The 8,510-nt window shown below is 40.0% G+C and overlaps 1 protein-coding gene across 2 annotated transcripts in view; it reads left to right on the top strand.

Moving 5' to 3' along the window:
- The first annotated feature begins 1,017 nt into the window (after positions 1 to 1,017).
- The window catches only part of LOC126236636 (glycerol kinase-like), a 280,730-nt gene continuing 273,237 nt past the window's right edge, over positions 1,018 to 8,510 (top strand). The window contains exons 1-2 of one of the 2 annotated variants that reach the window (XM_049946086.1): positions 1,018 to 1,118; positions 1,233 to 1,292. The gene's annotated coding sequence lies outside the window, so the exon portion shown is untranslated. Of the gene's footprint in view, positions 1,293 to 8,510 lie in introns of both variants that reach the window. The other variant, XM_049946085.1, reaches the window with a different exon arrangement.

The following is an 8,510-nucleotide window of genomic DNA, read 5'->3' as shown; positions in this document are numbered from 1 at the left end:
TCAATGATTGTAACAAAAATTGTTAGTTGTAGGGGGTGGTACAATAAATATTTCCACCACTGTAGATGAGTTTGTGCATTGCATATAGGTTTGAGCTTGGTTTTCCCCTTATACATATGCTGTGTGCTTGTTCCAGTTCACATTTTCATCGAATTTTATCGCAAAGAATCTTTTGTATTTGGCGTTTTTTCCTATGGACTCATTTATGCAAATGACAATATCTCCATATGTTGGTTTTTTGGTCTGAAATTTAAGCAGCGTGTTTTTAGCAATAGTATTACTGGAATTTATTTGAGAAAACCTTTGAGTAGCATTTGGTACTTCCAAGTTGGCTTTCATAACAGAAGTAATTATTTTGCCATAATTAATCAAGTGTGGGAAGTTAATTGCGTGTAAAATGAATCGCAGTGGCCCAAGTATGTATCCTTGTTGAATTAGTGTGCTTATTCTTTTGTCAGACGTTTTCGTACCTCATTCTTGGTGTGACCCTGACTTGGGTTTAAATGATCTATGATCATAAAGATAATGAAATGTAACTTACCCACGGATCAGGGTAAATTTTCGTTTGTTTTTATCATAGAGTAAATATATTTACTCTGTGGTTTTTATGTTTCTCTAATTTGTAATATCTACTTTTAAGTTTTGCAGCTGTTATACGTGTTTTAAAACAGCAGCTTTAGTTTGTGCACAGAAATTTTAAGGCGGCGCTTTTTGGTTTGATAACTGTATTGTGTAGAAAGTTAATGATGTACTGTCAAATATGAGTTTCACGTTCTCCTGCGTGTGTGAATTCTTCCCCGCCCTGATTAGACACAAAAATATTGCACGGATTCTAACTTGCGTCTTTGTTGATAAAGCGTATCTGCATAATTACTTATTAACGAGGCATGTTCTTTAACGCAAGATTATGTCGCATGGATTTGAAACGAATTGTTTGACTTTGAAAACGTTGAAGGATGCAGAGACGTTGCACCTAGGGCTAAAATTAATTGTTATCTTTAGCTATCGACCTTAGGAAGGATTGCGCGGTTCGCTAAAATATCTCTATACGCTACACAGTCGAAGCGGTTCGCTGTTTCTCCTCATAAATTGAACTAGATTTGCCACTTTCGCAAAACGTATGAATATTAACAAAAATTAGTTATGATTTAATAGAATAGCCATCAACATCCTGACTGCAGGTTTTATTTTGCCTTTAGCTGCCGTGTCATCTTTCAAATGCTCGTTTACAGATTTCATCTATGTCATTTGTGAGGGTGAACTCTTGTCTCCCTGCGAGCAGCCGTCACAAGGTATGACTTCTCTTGACCTGTGATATTTGAAATGACTGAGCCATGTATTAATAAAACAACACCATTTGCTTGATACTCTTTCGTAATTTTGGTGTGAAATTATTAGTATGCATATAGTTGCACACTTCGGACGTATGTTGGTGCCCTATTGTGTAGTTCTGACAGAAGACTGTTATTCATTTCATGTAAACCGTAGCATTCAATCTGTAGTATGACTGACCTAGTATGGTGACCAAAGCCATCAGTTTCGTACAGTCTGGGCAAAGAACGCTTTTTGCAGCTCAGTAGCCGTTGTCTTTAACAGGTAAGATGGGAAAAAAAGCATGTTATATAAAATGTGGTTGTCGAGTCGACACATCTTCAGAAGTGTGTTTACTCGCGCTGTCGTAAAAGTTTTCAGCATTCTGGCATTCCGAATTAAGTTTATTAGATTTGATGATACTAGAAAGCAAACGGCGTGCCATAGTTGGACTTTTGTAATCCAGATCCCCCATTGAGTATTTAGTCACGGTGACGGTAATCTTAACCATTTTCACTTTGGTACAGCAATCCCAGTGACAGTCATAAGTAAACTGTTGATGCGGCACAGTTACTTTTAGACATCATCGTATTAGAGTGAATGTCTTAACTGCGATCATGTTTGCCTAAAACACAGACGAACAATGTACTGTAATGCAATCGTGGCTGACCAAATTAGTTTCTTTGTTTTACTGTAACTGCCATGAAGTTTATTTGTGAAGGATACTTCACTAAATATAGTGTCCAAATTTTCAACCAGCTAAGGTACTTCATGATTCGGATACAGAAATACCTGAAATTGTAGGCATCAGCAATATGCAACTCTACCACTGTTTTGAAAAGATTTCTTCTTTATTCACAGATGAGTTTTGAAACAAACACGTTGCATGAAAATACTTTTCCAAAAAAATAATAAAATGAAATAAACAATTCAATGATTTTGTGTATCTTCAGCCGAAACACTGGTTTGGTGCAGCTGTATAATCATGGTAGGCAATGAAAACCTCGTAACTCTGTCTGGCTTTGGACACTTCCAGTAACTCTGTAATCAAAGAGAGTTGGAAAATGCATGTATTCTTCTAATCTGTCAATAACTAGGCTTCTACTATACATTTAGACATGTAGCAACTTTCCACATCGCTTTATATTATTTCTTAAAGGGAGCTGGAACGGCCTGTTCCGACAATGTTATAGTGACTTGGCAGCCACGGAATTTCAGGAACCACTGTAGCCATTAACATGAAACTTTTACAGGACATTTAACTGTATGTTCTGAGTCTACTGAACTACAATAACTGCATTTCAGCCACTGCTTTCAGAAATAGGCTATAATTTTTTAATTACACGGTTAAAATTTTGTGTACTTCTTTTGTACGTTATCCTAAATAATTTTAATTATACGTAACATTATGTTGTTTTTTTAGTTCAGTAGACTCAGGATATGTAATTTTTCCCTGAAAATTTGAATACTCGACTTGAAGTGGTTTCTGAGATTTAGGGAAAAATGCAACATAAAATGTAAATTTTCAGGAACGGTTTCTAAAGTTTCATGTGTGTGAGATGTGCTTGCTTGTGCAAATGAATGTGCATTTTTCCTTTTATGAAGAAGGCTGTGGCCAAAAGCTAAATGTGTAACTGTCTTTCTGTTGTGCTTGTCCACAAGCCATGTCTTCTTTATAGTGAATAGCAGTCTCTTTTTCCTATCTTCTTCTTCTTCTTTTTCTTCTTCTTGCTTGTTATGGCACCCATCTCGTGTGGTCTTCCTAAATTTCTTCCTCAAGTGTGTTTGATTTAAAGCCTTTGTTGTGAATCTCTTCTCCAGCCATATAGTCTAAGAGTTCCTGCCTTTTTTTCCCATAGAGTCCTTTATTTTTTCAGTTAGATTATAGGCTCTGATGACCAAGTATTGGCAGTATAACCATATTAAGTACAGAGGAAATGCTGCTTCATACTCACATGAGTTATGAGCTGTGGCTAGTTAAGCTCAGAGACAGCAGTCCGTCACCAGTTTCACGTGCAATGTGCCAGTAGCCCATTCAGTACTTGCAGTACTTCGTCTTATATTGTTGATATTCCAACCTGGAGTTTCCATTGTTTGATTTTGTATTTACCATTGTCTGGTGTTTTGCTCCCCAAATAGCAAAACTCGTCCACTACTTTGTCTGTAATTTCTTCGGCATTTTTTGACTCAATTTGATTGCACCCCTTTGCAAGTGTTTTTCTTTTATTGATGTTCATCTCATTACCTCTTCAAGGTGGTAGTCATTCCCTTCAACTGATCTTCAAACAGATTTGCCTTCTCTGACAGAATTAAATTATACTGGAAAACCTGAAAATTTTAAATTCTTTTGTGTGAACCTTAATCTCCACTGTGGATTTCTCCTCGATCTCTCTTATAGCTTGCTCAGTACGCAAACTGCATAACATGAGGGATTGGCAACAACTCAGTCTCACTCCCTTCCCGCAAGGTGCCTACATTTGTTAGAACTGCACTCTGGTTTCTATACGAGTCGAAGATAACCCTTTGCTACGTAATTTATACCTGCTACCTTCAGAATTTAGAGTTTTGTGAAAAGTATTTTTTTTAAATGTATAAATGCAGGTTTGCCTGTCTCTTTTAAGATAAGTTGTTGGGGCCAGTGCTGACCCATGCATACTGCAGGGAATAGTTTTTTGTGGTAGGTTCTAACAAAGGCCTTCATAGTTTTTAGGGATTCTCAATTATCTTAGATACTATGTTGCAGTTTGGGTCTTTCAGTTGTCTGTCAAATTCTTTTCACAGTATCAAATTATTCATCCACTACCTGTTCTCTTTACATAATATTGTCATCATATCTAAATAGTTCATCTATATATTCGCTTCTTTGCTTATTGCTTGATAGCCACCTGAGCTCTTGATATGCACATTGATACTCTTTTTCTCCAAAGTTTCCTTTACACATGTTGCAATTATTTTCCCCATAGTTGTGCATGCTGCTGCCGCTTTGCATTTCTTCTCTAGCAATTCCTACTTTGCTTTTTGCACTTCTTGTTAATCTGATTTTTCAATTACATTAAAGATAACAATAGAAGATACAAAAGTAATTTTCAAAGTTGTTCTTGGTTTACGCCTAGGATGATGCTAACAAGCACAAGTATAATGCTAACAAGCTGTGCTTGAATGTCAGGATGACACCCAGGACATGAATCACATTACTGGAATGGTTAGACAAGCTGCTAAAGCCATCCATGTATTGTTTAGTCAGCTTTGAAAATAGCAATGCCTCGATGGTGTGAAGAATGTCACTCTGCAAATAGAGGCAGGCAGGTTATGATGCAGACAATCTGAAACCTTTCCACATGAAATGGTGCCATGCCCCCCCCCCCCCCCCTTTCCCCACAGCTCACATCTGGTGATGCCCAGGATTCTAATTGCAGGATTATGAAAAAGTTGTGGATGGGGATCAGTTGGACATCAGTTCGTAATCCACAAATCATACAACTGTTTGCGAATTAAGATATATCAATTACTAACAATATAGCACCAGCACTGGGTAGTATTCAGTACGGCACATCTAAGCATAAGATACAGAGAGATCCTTCGTGATGTTAATAACATAGGGATTGATTGAAGTTACTCAGCATTTGGGAGAGGGCATTATAATCCCAAAACTGGGAAAGATTTCAGCATCTCAATTTAGCTATTGCAGTGTTTCTTTGACAAGCTATGTAGTGAAGACTCATGAGTGAATGGTGAACCTCTGTCTAGTATAGGTTCATAAACCAAAAGACATGGCAAGCATTGTGAGAAAGTGCCATAGCTGGTGTTTTCATGGGCAACTGCCAACATTTATCAATTTGTTCTTTCTGTATATCTTTTCTACTGTAGAAACTCCGACTTTATCTGACAAATATGTTGAGGAGAATGGTGTCCCTTAGAGAAGTATTTAAAGTTCAGCCTTGTTTGGTCTTGTTGTAAATACCATGACACTTGTTGTGAAGATCCCACCCCCACTGAACAGTGGCTCTCAAGGGGCTCAAGACTTTCGTGCGTGCGTGGTGGGCATGGGGCACAAGCTGTTGCAGCACCTCCTTCCTTTCCTGTGCTGCAGTCTCTTTATGTCTGACTATTCTTCCTTCTCTTGATCTGTATTATAGTGGCAGCCTTCGATGTCAACCCTTCTATTTTCCAGAACTTGCTTTTCATTCTTGGAAGATTCTTTCATTCAGTAACTTTTGGTAGAGGTAATCTCTGGCCCCCTCGTAGTTTCAACTTCATTTTCCAAATTTTTCTGTAATGTGGACCAATTGAGGAAGAACATCTTAGATAGTGCCTTCACAATACTTGTGTAGTCTCTTATTTTTACTTCAAAACTAATGCAGTAACCAATGTGAGGTGGTGGGGTCGTCGTTATGTAACCTATCAGTGGAGCCCACTGACAACACATGGCTAACACTACTGATGCCTGAGCTACTAGCACTCCACACACAGCAAAGACTAGATTACTGATCTTCCTGTAGCATCAGGTTTCCCTGCAATAGCTTTTGTTGTGGCTGCTTGGTGCCTGTAGGGAGCCCGCGATCAGAGTAGGTGGCATAAGGGTGGGCATTTTGTATGTGACACACATTAGATTGCATCAGGACAAAACAGTTCTGATCTAGCAGTCTTTTCAGACAGAAATCGAAACCTCAATGCAGACAGTTACAACCCTGCTGCTTTCCCTACCTGGCTACCCCACAGAAGAGCAAAGCCAGATGTCTAAGAGTGAAACAACTTATTCAATACTTAGTATGTATCCGAACTGATGGGTATGCTTCTACTGTGACAAAGCCATTTTTTGTGGAGAATATTGATGATAAATGTGAAGAAGCTGATTCATTAGGGGAAATGCACAGTGGGCTGCTATTTATTAAAGCCTCGTCTGCTGCACAATCTAAAACTCTTCAGGCATGTGAATGTCTGGGTGATATCAGTGACCATTGCCCCACGCAAGACTTTGAGTGTGGTCCAAGATACCATCTTTCAGACACCATATACTCAGATGAGTAGCTATGAGCTAATCTAAGAGTGGCGAGGCATACGTTCAGTCAGGTCCATCCGAAATGTCCCAAAATTAGAGTAGATACAGGTGTCTTGTTCTCACCCTTTGAAGGGAATGTTCACCTTAGTTATAGTGTAGAGGTATAATGGGGAAACCTTACCTCCCACCACCACTGAGGTGCTTTCGATGCTTGCCATTTGGTCATGTCATTCCACTGCACTGAGAATTCAAAATGTCGTAACTGGGGATACTCATTCCATGGAGGTTGTCTTTCTGAACAACCACTTTTCTGTTTCATTTGAGCATAACAGTCCTTTCACGTTCATGGTGTCATCCAGTCTTCAATAATGGAGAGAATATGAAGGCATATAAATCTACTGACCTCGTGTTGTATAAAAAAATTGAGGCTGATAAAAGAATACAAACACCTACATCCTGTTGATATGGTGTCCAATTGTGCAAAAGTTGTAGCCATAACTTCCACTACCTCAACTTCTCTGAAACCAGTTCTCTCACTGCCCTTCCTTCCTTGTAATTCCTGCCACACAGTCTTTGGAAACCACTTTCCACATCTGGGTGGATGAGCAGTCTCCTCCTGTGGTGTCTACCGGTGACAGGGCTTCCTCTCAGTACCCTGCTCTCTGGAAACCCACATTAAATGTCCAATGCCAGCTAATGGCTGAGGGATCACAAACGGTGGGTGGCAGGACTGCCCATTATTCATCTGTCCCCAAACATGGCATGTATAAGCCCTCACTTGAACCCCAGCCACCAAAGGTTATGTAGGAGGAGGAGGAGCAGGAGCAGAAAAAAAAGTCAGGACAAGGCTACCTAGTGTGACCATTCAGTGGAACAATAAAATGGATACTACTGTCATCTGCTGGTACTAAAACTTATTTCCTTGTCTTCTGCAATGTGTTTTGCACTACAATAAACACTCTTCATTGATGATCATTCCTAATGCTCCATGGTTATCATGCATTCTGTTCGAACCTTGCTGGCTCTGAGAGGGCATCTGGAGAAATCTGTACATTGGTTAACAAAGATGGTGTCAGTGAATGGATTCCCCTTCGTACTATGTTGCAAGCAGTAGCAGTAAGAGTGTGAACAACCTCAGTGACCAGTTTGCAACACCTACACGTGTCAGGTAGGCCAGTTACTTGAGTTGACCACCTTAATCCAACAACTTTCCGTCCCTTTTCTCTTGCTTGGGGTTTTCAATGTACACCATCCTGTAGGGAGGATAGTGGGGGTGGAGGGGTACCACTTCATCTTATACTTGACCAGCTTCTCATTGACAATAATCTGTCTCTCCTAATCACGTCATAGCTTTCCAACTATTGATGTAATGATCTCTTCTTCCAGTCGTATGGTTGTATGGCTTCACAGCATTGGTCCCTACATGACAATCTTTGTGACAGTGACCACTTTCTGGTGACCTTGTGGCCTCCTTGTCCTAGCCAAAAAGACTACCACATTGGGAGCTTCAGACAACTGGCAGTTGTATGTCTCTGCTGTTACCTTCAGCCCCTATGTCAGATTGTGTTGATGGGGTTATACAAGGTTTCTCCATCATGATCACCCACACTTTAGTCCCATTTCTAATGGTGGCCTCCAGCTCTGGTCAGTGCCATGGTGGATGCATTGCAATAGCTATTCAGAATCACCTAAGAGTTCTGCAGTGCTCCAGGCGACAGCCTTCATAGACCAGCCTAATCATTTTTAAGTGATTTCATGCTATGGCTTGCCTTCTAATTAAATGCAGCAAGAAGTACTGCTGCGAACACTGCCTCTCCTCCCGTGGAACGTAGGCCTTTTCATCCCAGCTGTGGGAAAAGCACCACAGTCTTCTGGACCACCGATGATCAACAGCTGTTCTAGGACTTGTCCTTCAGGGTGGTATTTGTACAAGTGCTGAACACCTTGCAATCAATTTTGCGACATCATCAGCATCCTCTTCTTATCCAGCTGCCATCTACTGCAGGAATGACAAGTTGAAGACATCGGAGTCAATCTGAATCATATAATCCATCTTTCACTGACCCAGAACTGCTTCAAGGCTCTTGCGTTGTCTCATGATACAAACCCAGGCCGTGATTAAATTCATAATCAGATGATCCAACACATGGTTGTTACTCAAATGCTACATCTACTCAGCATCTTCAATCATATTTGGTTC

This window comes from Schistocerca nitens, chromosome 2 (assembly GCF_023898315.1).
Source record: "Schistocerca nitens isolate TAMUIC-IGC-003100 chromosome 2, iqSchNite1.1, whole genome shotgun sequence".
NCBI classification, from domain to species: Eukaryota; Metazoa; Arthropoda; class Insecta; order Orthoptera; family Acrididae; genus Schistocerca; species Schistocerca nitens.
Note: the sequence above shows the minus strand (reverse complement) of the source record. Positions and strands in the feature narration are given on the sequence as shown.